The sequence below is a fragment of the Theobroma cacao genome, chromosome 8 (genome assembly GCF_053813885.1).
Source record: "Theobroma cacao isolate CCN51 chromosome 8, ASM5381388v1, whole genome shotgun sequence".
In the NCBI taxonomy this organism is placed as follows: domain Eukaryota; kingdom Viridiplantae; phylum Streptophyta; class Magnoliopsida; order Malvales; family Malvaceae; genus Theobroma; species Theobroma cacao.
Window position 1 is genome coordinate 25,776,194 of NC_142646.1, and position 20,654 is coordinate 25,796,847.

The 20,654-nt window shown below is 33.6% G+C and overlaps 2 long non-coding RNA genes across 2 annotated transcripts; both read right to left on the reverse strand.

Moving 5' to 3' along the window:
• Positions 1-5,202: 5,202 nt before the first annotated feature.
• Positions 5,203-6,410, reverse strand: LOC148761258 (uncharacterized). The gene is made up of 2 exons (XR_016028039.1): positions 6,329-6,410; positions 5,203-5,463 (listed from the first exon to the last, which is right to left on the reverse strand). It is a non-coding gene; the product is annotated as an uncharacterized LOC148761258 (long non-coding RNA).
• A 7,627-nt stretch (positions 6,411-14,037) lies between these two features.
• On the reverse strand, positions 14,038-15,245 carry LOC148761259 (uncharacterized). The gene is made up of 2 exons (XR_016028043.1): positions 15,164-15,245; positions 14,038-14,298 (listed from the first exon to the last, which is right to left on the reverse strand). It is a non-coding gene; the product is annotated as an uncharacterized LOC148761259 (long non-coding RNA).
• Positions 15,246-20,654: the final 5,409 nt, after the last annotated feature.

Below are 20,654 nucleotides of genomic sequence, written 5' to 3' on the forward strand. Positions count from 1 at the left end.
ATATTTTATTAATGAAATAATATTAAAATATTAATATTTAGCCGAATGTCGAAATCAGTCATGAAAAAAAAAAAAGATCATATGGTTGATCCAAATGGGGGAGAAGATGTTAAGCTTGACTCTATAAAATACTTGTCATGATATACATGTGATGGATAGCATGTTTGCATGCTAGGAGAGTCCCGAAGAATTTACAAAAGTCAGTATTGTACCTAAAGGTACAACAAAATTGATTTAAACCTCAAACTAGATCAAAGAGATTTTAGGCTAAAATTGAAAATTTTAAAGTCCCAAAATAACTTATAATGGTGATTCGGAGTTCGAGGATCAATTTGGAGTCAAATCAGAAATTTTACTATCTAGGGGTAAAATGGTAATTTAGCCACTCGAGGACAAAATGGAAAATTTTTTGAGAGATTTTGATCATATATGACTTATTGGAGTATGATTTGAGGTTGAGAAGTGAAAAATTATAATATCGGTATTTTTCGGAGCATAGGGGTAAAATGGTAATTTTTCCACCCTAGGGCAAAATAGTAATTTTCCACCACCAAAATACTTGTCCAACACATGGTCTTCCCTTATCCTCATTTTGACCTTTGACTAATCATGTGGTGGAGATAAAAGGTTTAAAATTTTTTAAGTTTTAAAAATGGACCAATGGAAACATGCCACGTGTCAAGTAAAGATATTTTATTATTTTCTACTAAAATCAGCCCATATTTATCCCATTCTTCTTCTCCATATTCGGCCAAGACAAAAGGAAAGAAAGGAAAAAGAAGAACAAAACCTAGGTGGAGGATTTCAAGAGAAAAAGTGTGGAAAATCAAGGAAAACAAGTGAAAAAGGTAGGATTTTTCAATTTAAACTTAAAATCTATTTTCCTTAAGCATTTCTCCTTATTTTTCATGGTTAAATTACATGTTTTCATGATGAATTCATGGCTGGTCAAAATGGGTAAGGAGAGAGAAAGATGTTGGATTGACTTGATTTTAAGTTATGTTAGTGTTTTTAGTTAGTTTAGTATATTTAGAAACAAAACAACAAGCAAAGAATCCATTTTCCCCATGATTTTGTGATCAAGTGAATTGGTTGAAAAATTGATGAAATGATGATTTATGGTGAGAAAATGGAATGAAAAATTTTTAGTGATAATGCACCACAATGGCCGAAATTTTCAAGCAGAATTGTGAGAGTTGTTAGGCTGAATTTTAGATTATTGGAATTGTATTTAGTGAATTGAACTATTAGAAATGAAATGGAGCAATTTGGAGCCAAATCGAACACAATTGTCATTTAATCGGGTAATAGGCCGAATTAGGTCAGCACTGCATTTAAATGGTAGTCGAATAAGTTGCATATCATATCATGTATATATATCGAGCCTAAATTGATTTTATAATGGTCAAGCATTAACGTGGTGAATTGTGTATTGCACATTGTGGGTAGGTGGTGAGCAAATTACACTGGTAAAAGTACAGAGATTGTGCTTGAAGATTGGGATTAGGAGTACATCGACTCGTAGTACTGTGAGTAACCTTACCATCATTTTAATTATCTAAAGTATGTTTTTAATCGGTTTTGGTGAAATTTTATGAAAATGAGTTTAAATGGTAAATCTTGAGTTTTACAAACAAAAGGTGTCTACATGAAAAGATTTTATAAATTGTTTTAAAATTGAATGATGATTTTGAAAAATAGAGTAATTGGAGACCACTGGTATGTTGTAAATTTATGACTAGAATTGATGGCTTATGTTAATGTGTTGGTATGACTAGCTGGGTTGTGTTTTATGAATTGTATGAATTATTTTATTTTACCCTTGCAGGCTGGGTAGTAATATATTAGCCCTGTCATGCTGTCAAAATTTTATTGTATGGTGGATTTAGCTTACTGCAGTAGGCGAGTTTCCGTGGACTAGCCTATTAGAGGGGCACGATAAACCCCGTTATATTTTACCTCAGTTGGAGAAGCAAGTAGGGTAACTCCCGAGGTATAACCTTTAGAGTTCACTTCACGCCAAATCACCACGTGAGGGGGAACTCAGCAAATGCCAAGGAACGACTATATTTTCAAAATAAAAACATGATTTATGTGTTCATAACTTTTTAACAGCCTTGGCAGACTCGGTTGGGATAGCCCTTGATCAAGGTATCCCTGATAACTGAGTATAATAATGATTTTGGCACGAGCCAAAGTTTTAAGAAGTTCATAAGCCATACTGATTACTTGATTTAAAATAAAATGATTTCATTTGGTTGAAATAAGTTGAAAGATGATAAATTACAGTTTGATGAAATGTTTTAACAGTCTCTTTTTACTCGCCTTTAGATAGTTTAGATGGTGTCAGCTTACTCACCGGGATTTTATAATCTCACCACCCTTATTACCTCACATTTCAGGTTCGGGGAATTCCATAGTTAGCTGACTTTGACAAGGACCTTCATTTGGACTTGAATCGACAAAAGCTGTAGGTTTTCAGCTTTCGATGCATTTTGGTTAGATGTGGGCCTACGTGTCACTGTAAAAGTAATTTTATGCTTTGGTTATTTGCTTTATAGTATATATGAATATAATTCACTTTTACAATATAAGAATTATTTACAGATAGCTTTATAAAATTTATTTTACAAGAAAATAGTTTATTTTATTGAATATTTTTATTATATTCAAATGGTCAAATTTTCACTTCAAATGAACGTTTTAGATACTTTATTTATTTTTAAATCACTAAATATATATTTCCTGCTTACCTAATACGTTTTTAGCAAGTTTTGAGATTTTCGACAAAAAATGATGAAAATGCCCCTGTGAGCCAAAAAACAATATGTTATGTTCTGGTTTAGAAATGACTCGTAATCCTTCGAATTACGATATTTGATAACTATTGCTCATTGGGGAAGTGCGAAAGCTGATACGAGAGCGTTGTGAGGTTTTGATCGACATTCGGGGTGAAGAATGTCTGTCGAGGCTTCGCGGCGGTTGTCATGGGCCCAATAGGGAGTTCCGGGTCGTGACAATTAGATTGGTATCAGAGCCTTTGGTTTTAAAGATCAAAGCCTTTGGTTTTAAAGATCAGAGTATAAAGCTTTTTGTTTTAAAGTTGTTTTAAAAACTACAATGTCAGTGTGGCCCAAGTTAAGTTAAGTTAAGTTAGTTAAGTTAAGTCAGGTTAGGTAGAATAGAATACGTGCATCTGTATATAGAATTTGGAGTTGTTTAGACTCGTTTTGTTTCTTCTTATAGATCTTATGGGAGCTATAGGAACTCATGTTCCCAATAATCCACTTCCTTGTTAATGTCATGCAAAGGTCATAAATAGGGCCGTTGTTCGGGTTTAAGATGCCACCCGTGACACCAGCCAGTGTTGGAGAGATCTTAAAACGAATGCTCCTAATGAAAGATTAATGAAATGATATATCCCTCCGATTATGGATGGAGAAATTTGGAGTTGGACTAATAGGCCGTGATAATTTATTCATTTGGTGGAGTGTATAAATTAAGCATTGAGGTAAGAGTAAATTCATACATATGTGCATGAAGATAAGAACACTATGTTAATTGAGCGTGTTATGCCCATATAAAAGTGGTGTTGATTTCAATTAAGCGATTGTGAGATTTCAAAAATTGATTAGATCTATTATAGTTCATGGATATAAGCACGTGAACTAACTCGAGAGTGAGTATTAATGATTACTATAATTGATGTGTGGTCATGAAGTAAGAAGTTAGTAAACAAATCTGCTCTAAGGATGAGCTTGAACTTTGCTATGCATAGTAAGGAGGAGCCAAGGGATTAAAGGATTAAATGTGGAATTGGCAGCTTGAGGTTAAATGACTTGAAAATGTCGAATCTAGTCTAAGTGCCATATGAAGTTCTATAATTGAGATTGATATACGAATTACTTGAAAGATCAATTTAAAAGTTTATTCGGTTCAAAGTGTGGCCTATAATACGAATGATCAGTCTTAAAGGTGATCTCCCCAAAGCAAGGAATTTAGAAAATGTTAATGTTTGAATATACTCTAAGAGAGAGAACTTTTGCATCCTAAGTTTAGGACAACTTTGATCTTATGATTGCAAAGGCAAGGTGTAATAACTAAGTAAATTATTCACTTAATAAATGTGATTGGTTATTGATGAATAAAGTCAAGATCTTGACGTTTAGTGGTATACAATTTGATAATTATGTATTTAAGGGTTATTTAGAGACAATTTCTTCATCAAATTTGCACTAAATGCTATGGTAAAGGCATATTAATGTTAATATGAAAATGTATCCAGGAATGATCTTAACATATCACCAAAGGAGAATTAAACATGTTGAAGTTAATGTTCTAATAGTGTGCATATGATAGAAAGCTAGTTTGTAAGTTGTAGTTTTCATGAAATATATAAGGATTATCAATATATGAACATACACTTGGAGTTGTAATTTACAAGTTTGGAGTATTTAAGATATGATTAAATGGAATTAGCATTAGTTAAGGTACATGAATCTTCTAATTAAATTTTGTGGAGTATGCATGATAGTAGAATGGAGGAACAGAGTGTCGTGATACTATGTGGTGAAGTTACTATACAATATGGAAAGAGTATTCTAAAGTGGGATTTATTAACTGATGATAAGTGATGTGCAATCTGAGATACATGTAGCTATGAATAAATTTGGAGATCTTTGCTTAAGCAAACTCGTACTAAATGTTATGGTAAAGATATATGAATGTTAGTGGCAAAATAAAGACATTAAATCAATGTTCTGATCGCGTACTTGTGATAGAAGTTAGTATTGCTAATTGTGGTATAAACTTAGAGGGAAGCCACACGATTGTGAATAATTGAGGTAATATGTCACGACCCGGAACTCCCATCGGGCCCGTGACAACCGCCGCGACGTTCCGATAAGCACTCATTACCCCGAATGCCGATCGAAACCCCGCAAGGCTTAGCATCAACTTCCGCATCTCCCCGGTGAGCGACAGTTATTAAATCTCGCATTTCAAGAAATCATAAGTTGTTTCCAACTCAAAACAATAAAAATATTATTTTCTAGCTCACTGGGGCATTTTCGTCATTTTTTTTTTTGAAATTTTGAAATCCGAAAAAATGTAATATGTAAGTGGAAACACATATTTCATGATTTAAATTAAATTTTGAAGTCTAAAACATTCGTTTAAAGTAAAATTATAGCTATTTGAATATAATAAAAATATTAAATAAAATATTCTATTTTCTTAAAACACAATATTTTCAAAGTCTTCCTAAAATAACTTTTGTAGCGTAAGAGTAAAATAAATTTATTCGTATAGTAATAAAGATAATTAAAGTATGAAATTTCGTTTACAGTGACACGTGGGCCCCCAACTAACCAAGAAGGTGTAGAGCTACGAACCCTTACTTCCTATGATGCAACTCCGAGATTAATTCTCGTCTTAATCAACTATCAACAAACTGTCCTGAGCCTGAAAAATGGGTAGGAAGAGGGGTGAGATTAAATAATCCCAGTGAGTAAACAATTACCATCAAAAGCATCTAAAGCCGAGTAGATGGAGACAATATAAAAACGTTATATCTCAATAATGTTCATAACACAAAATTCGTTTCAATCTATACCAAATAATTTCTTTTCATCAAAATTTCCCCGACTTATGAATTTCTTAAACTTGGCCCCTGCCAGAATCCTTCTCACGGGTACCTTCGTCAAGGTATCCCATTGAGACCGCCAAGGCTGTTCAATGACCCATACCCATAAACATGTTTTCACATCTGACACACAGCCGTTCCTTGGCGTTGGCTGAGTCTCACTCTCACGTGGTGGCCCGAACGTGAGGTGCACTCAAATCATACCTCAGGAGATACTTCACCCAACATCTCCCCCCGGAGGTAAGTATATAATTGAGTTATCGTGCCCCTCTCATAGGCAGCCCACGAAAACCCCCACCACTGCAGTGACCGTTTAATATACCACCAGACCCATAAAAATTCCAGTAGCATAATATGGCGAATAAAATGTAATCCAGTCTACCGAGACCAATCCAAAACTATTCATATATTTCATGCCAACCCCAAAAATTTAGCCATTATGCTACCATAGTGTCATAAGCCCCAATTTCAATAACATATAAAATCATAAATTTCAACACAATCTCCATATACTCAATTTTCCCAAAACAATATTTGATTTCAAAATCAGTATAAATCTCTTTTTTATTAAAAAACATTTTAATTGGAACACATAATATTTTATAATTTAAACTCACCACTCAATAAAATCATCAAACAAGTATAATAACTCTAGATATTTAAGACGATAAATTGTCCACTCACAGTTCTAGGAGTCGATGTACTCCTAATCCCAGTCTTCAAGCACAATTTTGGTACTTTTACCAGTGTAATTTGCTCACCACCTATCCACAATGTACAATACATAATTCACCACATCAATGCTTGACCATTATAAAATCAATTCAGGCTCGGTATATATGCATGATATGACATGCAACTTATCCGACTACCGCTTAAATGCGGTGCTGACCTAATTCGGCCTATTACCCGATTAAATTACTAACGCGTCCAATTTAATCTCAAATTAATTTTTTTCAGTTTCTATACCTCAATTGCACCCAAATTGACTTAATGTCCCTCGGTGTGGTGCAAATTATCAGTCCTGATAGCAAATTACGAAAATACCCCTAATGGGTAAAAATTCATATTTTTGCTCCAAAAATTTCCATTATTTTTCTAGACTCATAATTCATCATTATTCATCATAATTCCTCAAATAAACATCAAGATCATCAGCTAATATTCCCCTAGAAAATTCAGCCAATAATGGTAATGGAGGAAAATAAATTCTTTTCTTATTGTTTTATTCCTAAATATGCTAAACTAACTTAAAACACTAACATAACTTAAAATCAAATTAATCTAACAAGTTTCTCTCTCCTAACCCATTTTTCCAGAATTGAATTCATCCTCAAATCACATGATTCAACCATGAAAAATGATAAGAAATGCATGGAAATGATAAATCTTAAGCTAAGCTTGAAAAATCATACCTTTAAACACTTGATTCCTTGAAAAATCACACTTTTTCTTTGAATTTTCTCACTCTAGGGTTTGTTCTTATTTCTCTCTCTCTCCTGCTGGTTTTGGCTGACCATCCCAATGAAGAATTCTGGAACTTTCAAGCCTTTTAATAGGCTTAATAAAATATTATTATTTTATTTACCTTTTGAATATTTTATTATTTTATTTTTTTCTAGCCATTTTTTTTTACTTTCTTTTTCTACCACTCAATCCTCTTCACTTATCCATGTCCTCCATGAAATTTCTAGACTTTTCCAAAGTTTTGGTGAAGTAAATTTTTAAAAATTACACTTTTGCCCCCGTAAAGTGAAAAATTACATTTTTACCCCAAAAAATGAAAAATTGCCCATAGACATATTTTTCATCCCTTATACTCATACCATTCTCCAATTTGTCAAATGTGATCTAAATTCTCTCAAAATCTCAAATTTTGTCTGCGAGTGGAAAAATTACAATTTTGCCCCTAGATAGTGAAAATTTCAATTTGACTCCGAATTGATCCTCGAACTCCTAATTACCATTTTGAGTCATCCTTGAACTGTGAAACTCTTAATTTCACCTTAAAATTCCTATTTGAACTAGTTCGAGGCTTAATCGACTTAATGATACCATTAGGGGCAATATCGTCTTTTAACGATTTCTCGAACTTCCTAAATATACAAACATTCTATCGAGTATGTGAATGACATTATAATTATTTTACAAAGCAGGGTTTGACAACACTACCCCCCTTAAAATAAAATTTTGTCCTCAAAATTTCACTTGTCAACTCAAAGAAAAGGCATGGTATTATCTTTTATTCGATGCTCAACTTCTCCTGTTATCTCCTTTATATGGAATCTTGAGTTTCTCCTCGTATTTATTTCCAACTCAACTTGAATACTTCACTTATATCTATTGTTACCTTTTAGAAGTTTGATCAGCAATAATCCTTTCGATCATAAGTCTTTATGTCATTTAGGATTATACTAAGTGGTTTCCCAAGATAAAGAGTCTATGTAGCCTCCTGTCTATAATCGGTGCTGCAGTCACTGACTATAAACAAGACTCTACATCAACTCCACCATTCTGCTGTTTACCACAAGAGTTGCTTCATTTAATCACTTTTCATTTAACTGAGTTAACACAAGAATTATAAATTCTCTTAGTAATCCTTTATAGTACTCATTTTCTATGCCACCGTCGTAATTCTTTATTCACAAATTCGTTACTTAACATTGATGTTCCTTCTCATTAATCTCTCATCCTCTTTATTTCTTAAGATTTGACTTTGATCAATACATTATTGATCTTAATACTCCACAAGGTAATTTATTTCAATGTAGCCGTTGGAATCTACTTAATTAAAACAAATCTTTCACTTTTGGAGTTACTACCTTAGTCATTCTCAACGGCTTGGCTCTTTTTTGAGTCTATACCACAATTAGCAAAGTAAATTTTCTATCACATATGCATGATCGGGATACTGACCCCAACATATCCATATTATCTATGTGATATGCCACCGTCATCCCTTAGGGCATATTTCATTACCAATATTCACATATCTTTACCATGACAATTTCTCAAATAAATTAAAACTTGGGAAAAACATACTTTACACTTTATATCTCCCTCTATAAGTATCTCCAAAAATCCTCATTTTCTTCCTCCCTTTGGCATATTTCTCAATTCCTTTTAAGAGAAAGTTTCTCATGCCTTCATTTATGTCATTACTATCAACACTCTCATTTGTCTCACTGTCACTAGGACTTTCCCTTATTTTAACTTTCGTTCCCAAATCTGATGGAGCCCAATTAGTAGGTACTCTAAATGGATCTCCTTCTAGATTATTAAGTTCAGGACACCATCGACTTTCAGCAGTAAAATCTGTTGGTCCTTCACTAACACTCTGTGAAATATCAGAATCACTGTCCCCCCTAGACATGTTAAGTGTAATCCAACACACTTCAAAACCTATATGAAATCAAACGAAAATCACTTAATCTCTTATACACCTTGCAAACAAACAGGTCTCTATATGCAGACTCATGCATTCTATTTGACTTAACTTAACGCGGGGACACGCAGTGTCAGTGTGGATTTCTTAAAACAACTTTAAAATCAAAAACTTTGAAATCCAAAGCTTTAAAATCAAAATCTTTGATCTTTAAACCATGCTCTGATACCAATCTAATTGTCACGACCCGGAACTCCCATCGGGCCCGTGACAACCGCCGCGACGTTCCGATAAGCACTCATTACCCCGAATGCCGATCGAAACCCCGCAAGGCTTAGCATCAACTTCCGCATCTCCCCGGTGAGCGACAGTTATTAAATCTCGCATTTCAAGAAATCATAAGTTGTTTCCAACTCAAAACAATAAAAATATTATTTTCTAGCTCACTGGGGCATTTTCGTCATTTTTTTTTTTGAAATTTTGAAATCCGAAAAAATGTAATATGTAAGTGGAAACACATATTTCATGATTTAAATTAAATTTTGAAGTCTAAAACATTCGTTTAAAGTAAAATTATAGCTATTTGAATATAATAAAAATATTAAATAAAATATTCTATTTTCTTAAAACACAATATTTTCAAAGTCTTCCTAAAATAACTTTTGTAGCGTAAGAGAAAAATAAATTTATTCGTATAGTAATAAAGATAATTAAAGTATGAAATTTCGTTTACAGTGACACGTGGGCCCCCAACTAACCAAGAAGGTGTAGAGCTACGAACCCTTACTTCCTATGATGCAACTCCGAGATTAATTCTCGTCTTAATCAACTATCAACAAACTGTCCTGAGCCTGAAAAATGGGTAGGAAGAGGGGTGAGATTAAATAATCCCAGTGAGTAAACAATTACCATCAAAAGCATCTAAAGCCGAGTAGATGGAGACAATATAAAAACGTTATATCTCAATAATGTTCATAACACAAAATTCGTTTCAATCTATACCAAATAATTTCTTTTCATCAAAATTTCCCCGACTTATGAATTTCTTAAACTTGGCCCCTGCCAGAATCCTTCTCACGGGTACCTTCGTCAAGGTATCCCATTGAGACCGCCAAGGCTGTTCAATGACCCATACCCATAAACATGTTTTCACATCTGACACACAGCCGTTCCTTGGCGTTGGCTGAGTCTCACTCTCACGTGGTGGCCCGAACGTGAGGTGCACTCAAATCATACCTCAGGAGATACTTCACCCAACATCTCCCCCCGGAGGTAAGTATATAATTGAGTTATCGTGCCCCTCTCATAGGCAGCCCACGAAAACCCCCACCACTGCAGTGACCGTTTAATATACCACCAGACCCATAAAAATTCCAGTAGCATAATATGGCGAATAAAATGTAATCCAGTCTACCGAGACCAATCCAAAACTATTCATATATTTCATGCCAACCCCAAAAATTTAGCCATTATGCTACCATAGTGTCATAAGCCCCAATTTCAATAACATATAAAATCATAAATTTCAACACAATCTCCATATACTCAATTTTCCCAAAACAATATTTGATTTCAAAATCAGTATAAATCTCTTTTTTATTAAAAAACATTTTAATTGGAACACATAATATTTTATAATTTAAACTCACCACTCAATAAAATCATCAAACAAGTATAATAACTCTAGATATTTAAGACGATAAATTGTCCACTCACAGTTCTAGGAGTCGATGTACTCCTAATCCCAGTCTTCAAGCACAATTTTGGTACTTTTACCAGTGTAATTTGCTCACCACCTATCCACAATGTACAATACATAATTCACCACATCAATGCTTGACCATTATAAAATCAATTCAGGCTCGGTATATATGCATGATATGACATGCAACTTATCCGACTACCGCTTAAATGCGGTGCTGACCTAATTCGGCCTATTACCCGATTAAATTACTAACGCGTCCAATTTAATCTCAAATTAATTTTTTTCAGTTTCTATACCTCAATTGCACCCAAATTGACTTAATGTCCCTCGGTGTGGTGCAAATTATCAGTCCTGATAGCAAATTACGAAAATACCCCTAATGGGTAAAAATTCATATTTTTGCTCCAAAAATTTCCATTATTTTTCTAGACTCATAATTCATCATTATTCATCATAATTCCTCAAATAAACATCAAGATCATCAGCTAATATTCCCCTAGAAAATTCAGCCAATAATGGTAATGGAGGAAAATAAATTCTTTTCTTATTGTTTTATTCCTAAATATGCTAAACTAACTTAAAACACTAACATAACTTAAAATCAAATTAATCTAACAAGTTTCTCTCTCCTAACCCATTTTTCCAGAATTGAATTCATCCTCAAATCACATGATTCAACCATGAAAAATGATAAGAAATGCATGGAAATGATAAATCTTAAGCTAAGCTTGAAAAATCATACCTTTAAACACTTGATTCCTTGAAAAATCACACTTTTTCTTTGAATTTTCTCACTCTAGGGTTTGTTCTTATTTCTCTCTCTCTCCTGCTGGTTTTGGCTGACCATCCCAATGAAGAATTCTGGAACTTTCAAGCCTTTTAATAGGCTTAATAAAATATTATTATTTTATTTACCTTTTGAATATTTTATTATTTTATTTTTTTCTAGCCATTTTTTTTTTACTTTCTTTTTCTACCACTCAATCCTCTTCACTTATCCATGTCCTCCATGAAATTTCTAGACTTTTCCAAAGTTTTGGTGAAGTAAATTTTTAAAAATTACACTTTTGCCCCCGTAAAGTGAAAAATTACATTTTTACCCCAAAAAATGAAAAATTGCCCATAGACATATTTTTCATCCCTTATACTCATACCATTCTCCAATTTGTCAAATGTGATCTAAATTCTCTCAAAATCTCAAATTTTGTCTGCGAGTGGAAAAATTACAATTTTGCCCCTAGATAGTGAAAATTTCAATTTGACTCCGAATTGATCCTCGAACTCCTAATTACCATTTTGAGTCATCCTTGAACTGTGAAACTCTTAATTTCACCTTAAAATTCCTATTTGAACTAGTTCGAGGCTTAATCGACTTAATGATACCATTAGGGGCAATATCGTCTTTTAACGATTTCTCGAACTTCCTAAATATACAAACATTCTATCGAGTATGTGAATGACATTATAATTATTTTACAAAGCAGGGTTTGACAACACTACCCCCCTTAAAATAAAATTTTGTCCTCAAAATTTCACTTGTCAACTCAAAGAAAAGGCATGGTATTATCTTTTATTCGATGCTCAACTTCTCCTGTTATCTCCTTTATATGGAATCTTGAGTTTCTCCTCGTATTTATTTCCAACTCAACTTGAATACTTCACTTATATCTATTGTTACCTTTTAGAAGTTTGATCAGCAATAATCCTTTCGATCATAAGTCTTTATGTCATTTAGGATTATACTAAGTGGTTTCCCAAGATAAAGAGTCTATGTAGCCTCCTGTCTATAATCGGTGCTGCAGTCACTGACTATAAACAAGACTCTACATCAACTCCACCATTCTGCTGTTTACCACAAGAGTTGCTTCATTTAATCACTTTTCATTTAACTGAGTTAACACAAGAATTATAAATTCTCTTAGTAATCCTTTATAGTACTCATTTTCTATGCCACCGTCGTAATTCTTTATTCACAAATTCGTTACTTAACATTGATGTTCCTTCTCATTAATCTCTCATCCTCTTTATTTCTTAAGATTTGACTTTGATCAATACATTATTGATCTTAATACTCCACAAGGTAATTTATTTCAATGTAGCCGTTGGAATCTACTTAATTAAAACAAATCTTTCACTTTTGGAGTTACTACCTTAGTCATTCTCAACGGCTTGGCTCTTTTTTGAGTCTATACCACAATTAGCAAAGTAAATTTTCTATCACATATGCATGATCGGGATACTGACCCCAACATATCCATATTATCTATGTGATATGCCACCGTCATCCCTTAGGGCATATTTCATTACCAATATTCACATATCTTTACCATGACAATTTCTCAAATAAATTAAAACTTGGGAAAAACATACTTTACACTTTATATCTCCCTCTATAAGTATCTCCAAAAATCCTCATTTTCTTCCTCCCTTTGGCATATTTCTCAATTCCTTTTAAGAGAAAGTTTCTCATGCCTTCATTTATGTCATTACTATCAACACTCTCATTTGTCTCACTGTCACTAGGACTTTCCCTTATTTTAACTTTCGTTCCCAAATCTGATGGAGCCCAATTAGTAGGTACTCTAAATGGATCTCCTTCTAGATTATTAAGTTCAGGACACCATCGACTTTCAGCAGTAAAATCTGTTGGTCCTTCACTAACACTCTGTGAAATATCAGAATCACTGTCCCCCCTAGACATGTTAAGTGTAATCCAACACACTTCAAAACCTATATGAAATCAAACGAAAATCACTTAATCTCTTATACACCTTGCAAACAAACAGGTCTCTATATGCAGACTCATGCATTCTATTTGACTTAACTTAACGCGGGGACACGCAGTGTCAGTGTGGATTTCTTAAAACAACTTTAAAATCAAAAACTTTGAAATCCAAAGCTTTAAAATCAAAATCTTTGATCTTTAAACCATGCTCTGATACCAATCTAATTGTCACGACCCGGAACTCCCATCGGGCTCGTGACAACCGCCGCGACGTTCCGATAAGCACTCATTACCCCGAATGCCGATCGAAACCCCGCAAGGCTTAGCATCAACTTCCGCATCTCCCCGGTGAGCGACAGTTATTAAATCTCGCATTTCAAGAAATCATAAGTTGTTTCCAACTCAAAACAATAAAAATATTATTTTCTAGCTCACTGGGGCATTTTCGTCATTTTTTTTTTTGAAATTTTGAAATCCGAAAAAATGTAATATGTAAGTGGAAACACATATTTCATGATTTAAATTAAATTTTGAAGTCTAAAACATTCGTTTAAAGTAAAATTATAGCTATTTGAATATAATAAAAATATTAAATAAAATATTCTATTTTCTTAAAACACAATATTTTCAAAGTCTTCCTAAAATAACTTTTGTAGCGTAAGAGTAAAATAAATTTATTCGTATAGTAATAAAGATAATTAAAGTATGAAATTTCGTTTACAGTGACACGTGGGCCCCCAACTAACCAAGAAGGTGTAGAGCTACGAACCCTTACTTCCTATGATGCAACTCCGAGATTAATTCTCGTCTTAATCAACTATCAACAAACTGTCCTGAGCCTGAAAAATGGGTAGGAAGAGGGGTGAGATTAAATAATCCCAGTGAGTAAACAATTACCATCAAAAGCATCTAAAGCCGAGTAGATGGAGACAATATAAAAACGTTATATCTCAATAATGTTCATAACACAAAATTCGTTTCAATCTATACCAAATAATTTCTTTTCATCAAAATTTCCCCGACTTATGAATTTCTTAAACTTGGCCCCTGCCAGAATCCTTCTCACGGGTACCTTCGTCAAGGTATCCCATTGAGACCGCCAAGGCTGTTCAATGACCCATACCCATAAACATGTTTTCACATCTGACACACAGCCGTTCCTTGGCGTTGGCTGAGTCTCACTCTCACGTGGTGGCCCGAACGTGAGGTGCACTCAAATCATACCTCAGGAGATACTTCACCCAACATCTCCCCCCGGAGGTAAGTATATAATTGAGTTATCGTGCCCCTCTCATAGGCAGCCCACGAAAACCCCCACCACTGCAGTGACCGTTTAATATACCACCAGACCCATAAAAATTCCAGTAGCATAATATGGCGAATAAAATGTAATCCAGTCTACCGAGACCAATCCAAAACTATTCATATATTTCATGCCAACCCCAAAAATTTAGCCATTATGCTACCATAGTGTCATAAGCCCCAATTTCAATAACATATAAAATCATAAATTTCAACACAATCTCCATATACTCAATTTTCCCAAAACAATATTTGATTTCAAAATCAGTATAAATCTCTTTTTTATTAAAAAACATTTTAATTGGAACACATAATATTTTATAATTTAAACTCACCACTCAATAAAATCATCAAACAAGTATAATAACTCTAGATATTTAAGACGATAAATTGTCCACTCACAGTTCTAGGAGTCGATGTACTCCTAATCCCAGTCTTCAAGCACAATTTTGGTACTTTTACCAGTGTAATTTGCTCACCACCTATCCACAATGTACAATACATAATTCACCACATCAATGCTTGACCATTATAAAATCAATTCAGGCTCGGTATATATGCATGATATGACATGCAACTTATCCGACTACCGCTTAAATGCGGTGCTGACCTAATTCGGCCTATTACCCGATTAAATTACTAACGCGTCCAATTTAATCTCAAATTAATTTTTTTCAGTTTCTATACCTCAATTGCACCCAAATTGACTTAATGTCCCTCGGTGTGGTGCAAATTATCAGTCCTGATAGCAAATTACGAAAATACCCCTAATGGGTAAAAATTCATATTTTTGCTCCAAAAATTTCCATTATTTTTCTAGACTCATAATTCATCATTATTCATCATAATTCCTCAAATAAACATCAAGATCATCAGCTAATATTCCCCTAGAAAATTCAGCCAATAATGGTAATGGAGGAAAATAAATTCTTTTCTTATTGTTTTATTCCTAAATATGCTAAACTAACTTAAAACACTAACATAACTTAAAATCAAATTAATCTAACAAGTTTCTCTCTCCTAACCCATTTTTCCAGAATTGAATTCATCCTCAAATCACATGATTCAACCATGAAAAATGATAAGAAATGCATGGAAATGATAAATCTTAAGCTAAGCTTGAAAAATCATACCTTTAAACACTTGATTCCTTGAAAAATCACACTTTTTCTTTGAATTTTCTCACTCTAGGGTTTGTTCTTATTTCTCTCTCTCTCCTGCTGGTTTTGGCTGACCATCCCAATGAAGAATTCTGGAACTTTCAAGCCTTTTAATAGGCTTAATAAAATATTATTATTTTATTTACCTTTTGAATATTTTATTATTTTATTTTTTTCTAGCCATTTTTTTTTTACTTTCTTTTTCTACCACTCAATCCTCTTCACTTATCCATGTCCTCCATGAAATTTCTAGACTTTTCCAAAGTTTTGGTGAAGTAAATTTTTAAAAATTACACTTTTGCCCCCGTAAAGTGAAAAATTACATTTTTACCCCAAAAAATGAAAAATTGCCCATAGACATATTTTTCATCCCTTATACTCATACCATTCTCCAATTTGTCAAATGTGATCTAAATTCTCTCAAAATCTCAAATTTTGTCTGCGAGTGGAAAAATTACAATTTTGCCCCTAGATAGTGAAAATTTCAATTTGACTCCGAATTGATCCTCTAACTCCTAATTACCATTTTGAGTCATCCTTGAACTGTGAAACTCTTAATTTCACCTTAAAATTCCTATTTGAACTAGTTCGAGGCTTAATCGACTTAATGATACCATTAGGGGCAATATCGTCTTTTAACGATTTCTCGAACTTCCTAAATATACAAACATTCTATCGAGTATGTGAATGACATTATAATTATTTTACAAAGCAGGGTTTGACATAATAGCTTTAAAGGTAGAAGAGTTGCTAGGATTAAGTGAATTTAAACAGTTGCAACGCCACAGTACTGACTATCAAACGTTGTCGCGTTAAGAACCCCTAATGGCTAGCAAGCATGAGCAAATTGAGAGTGGCATGAAGATGAAGCTCACGAGTTGAGGAATGGTCATTGGTTTTCATGCTAAGCTTTGTTGTTTGGAATCTTAAGTGCATTGGGGAGGTATTAAGATAAAGATGATGAGTGAAATTGTAAAGTTTCTTTATTGCCTTATATATTGGCATGTAAGAGAAAGAAAAGTTAGAGAGTTTGTGAGATGGTTACATAAAAATAAATTAACATGGGGAGTGTTAAGATGATTAATATGATGACTGAAGTCAAATCTTAGAAATAGGGAAGACAAGAGATTAAGTGTCACGACCTGGAACCTCCCTCGGGCCCATGACAACCATCGCAACGTCCCGATTGATACTCATTACCCGAAATACCAATCGAAACTCCACAAGGCTTACATATCAGTTTTAAACAATTTCTAGTCGTTTTCGGCTCAAGTAAATGAAAGACAAAAATATAGCATTTTTATATAAAACAATATTTATAGAAACACGTGTAAGTAATCTTTTGTAACTTAGAAGTAAAATAAATTCATACATACAATAATTTACAAAGTTATAATGTACAATAATAATTACAATAACAAGTGGCCCCTAAATACACCAAGTGTTGGTGATAGTAACCTATTGTCTGTGAGATAGAGGGGTCAACTGGAATCCTCGACAAAATCGGTATCTATAAGCTACCACAGGCCTAAAATATTTGGAAAGGAGGTGGGTGAGATTTTGCAATCCCAATGAGTAAACAGACATTATCATAAATATCTAAAGGCGAGTAAAATGGAGGTAAATTTAAACAATAAATTACAAACCATTTCATAAGGTTTTCAATTTATTTCTTAAACCATAAAATATTTGTAATTTACCAAAACAATTGCTAAAGCTTCTGACTTTTATTAAAAACAAGGCTCAAGCCAAAACTAATCCTCGGGGATACCTTGGCCGAGGCATCTAATCGAGTCCGCCAAGGTTGTTAAGATATTTACATGTGAAACACATTTTTATTTTTAAAACAAGCCGTTCCTTGGCGTTGGCCAAGTTACACATTCACGAGGGGGTTCGACGTGAAGTGAGCTCTAATACTACCCCGAAAGTTACCCTCCTCGCCTCTACTACCGGAGTAACTATATAACCGGGTTTACCGTGCCTCTCTAATAGGCAGTCCACGGAAACCTATCACTGTAGTGACTAAACCCACCAATTTTAATAAAATTTCGACAGTATAACGTGGCTTTTATTTATTTACCCAGCCTACATAGTAAAAGATAGCTTACATAAATTCCCAATGCAATTATAACATATAGCCACATATACTCATATATCATAAGCCATTCATAGGAAAATATATATTTCAAAATAATTGGCAGCCTCCAATTACTCAATTTCATAATCAACACAATATATTTTTATTTGTCACATTTATTTCTAAAACATCAAAAATCTCATTTTAATCTCATTTTCATTTCATAAAATCCATGAAGAGCATTTAAAAATAAACTCTAGATAATTTACAATAATAATAGGTTTACTCACCGTTTGTACAAACTAATTGCTTTTTAGGTGCCCAAATCACTGGTCGTTGTCGTGACGTGCGGATCCGGGAACCCGTCCGCCAGACGCGGGGCGAAAATTAAAATCGCAAGGTGTGGGAGTCGCCACCAATCTTTTTTATCTAGGTGTGATTGGTCACCTATTAACCCGATTCTTAATCGACGAAGTCCTAAATTAATTTTAGGTCCGTCGAAAGAACGAGAACTGGTCCACGTTTTAGAGATGGGTTCGAGAGTGCGGTTACGCACGGAGAAGGGTTAGCACCTCCGTGACGCCCGTTCTACGAATGGTACCATTCAATCTTAAGTTATCTTAATATAGCCTTTTCTTAGTTTAATCCCTATTTCATTAATTAAATTTTTTATTGAATTGTCAGACTGAGTTATTCACTTGGTCTTACGTATGCATATGATGCAAGCGTAGAATGATGTCGTGACTTGTTTATTTTAAATGATGGAGTCGGTAATCTTTTATTGGAAAATTATTCGAAGACTATCCCAACGCTTTGGTGAAGTCTCGAAATTCTCCTCACCTAGAGATATCCCCGGAAGAACTCGTCTCTACGAGCTCCTCGGGGAAATCCCATCATCGGGATTCCCGCGCCATTTGCAAAATAAGAGTGGCATGCAATGACATTATAAAAGGATGGTATGTACATGTACGCGTTTATTGATTATTTAAAAATTTTGATTATTTGTTATTTATTATTTATTATTTATATATATACTTTATTTTTTGGTCTTCTATTTAAATCCATATTTGTTGTTGGTCAATTTTTTACTTGATTTCAAAGCTTATCTAATAAATAATTAATTAATTTTTAAACGATTGGATTAACTTTATTTAGTAATATTTATTTAAATTAATTCGAATGTAACAAAATTTTCCTACATATATTATTTTTTAACAATGACTATTTGACTTAACGGGTATTGGAGTTTAGAGTTCGGACTTATCCCGACGCTTCGGTGAAAATTCGTCTCGAACTTTGCACCCAAAAAAAATTCACTTAAAAAAAAGCAACTCTTTGCCTTTCTTAAGTGAAATTTTTCCAATAATCATTTTAGTTTTTCATTCATTTTATATATATATATATATATATATATATTTATATTCGTATCATGTATTTTTGTATGTATATTATATTTACAACTATCTAAATATATTTATAATATAACTATTTCTTTCTCTTTTTTATTTTATTTTATTTTTCGCATTTATTTACTCTTGTTATCGTTATTATTATTATTTAATTATTTATTTGATTTCTTAAATATATTTTTTCTTATTTATTATTTTATAAATACATTTATAATTTTTGTAAAAACTATATTGAATGTTAATAAAATTAATACTAATAATATAATAACTCAAATAATATAAAATACAAAACTTACCTAATTTTGAGTCCGACGAAATCCAGGTGAATTCAAGAGCCCATACTTTTTTTCTTGTCTTGTTTCTTGGTCAACTTGCATTGTCTTCTTTTTTATTTTCCTTTTCTTTTTTTTTTTTCCTTTTTCTTCCTTTCTTTCCTTTCTTTCCTTTCTTTCTCTTTTTTTCTTTTTCTCTTTCTTTTCTTCTCCCTCCCCGCGGGTCCCCCTTCTCTTTTTTCTTTTTCTTCTTCCTTCCTTTCTTTCTCTTTCTCCTTCTTCTCCCGTTGGCTTCTTCTTTCTTTCTTTCTTTCTCCTTCTCTTTCTCTCCTTTCTCCCCGCGGGTCCCCCTTCTCTTTTTTCTTCTTCTTCTTTCTTCCTTTCTTTCTCCTTCTCCTTCTTCTCCCCGTTGGCTTCTTCTTTCTTTCTTTCTCCTTTGCCGACCTCTCACCTCTCTCTCTCTTCTTCTTCTCTCTTTTTTTTGCTTGCTTTTTTTGTTTTTTTGTTCTTTTTCTGTGGCTAACTGCTGGTGTTTTTTGGTTTTTTCGTCTCCTCCTCTCTCTTTGCGGGTTGCAGGTGGATTTAAAGAGTCGGGTTGTCCAATTTTTTGGACAACCCGATGAGGGGGGTTCTGGCACCCCTGGAGTTGGTGGCCAGAACCCCCATCCCGCGTAGTGGGTGGGGGATGGGATGGCGAAGGGATGGCTGGGCGTACGCCCAGCCATCCCCATTTTTTTTTTAATTTTTTTATTTATTATTATTTTATTTAATTTAACTTAATTTTTAATTTAAGTGTCTACAGTTGCCCCTCTTTGTACATTCTTGAGAATCAAGGATAGTGCAAAGACGTAGACACCACATTTGGCTTATCTCGAAGCCAATTGGTTTAATCAAATCGATCTAGAATCGACTCATCTCAAAATAAGTTCGATTTTAAACAAAAATGAAATTTCTAGACTTGATCTGGGCTTGACC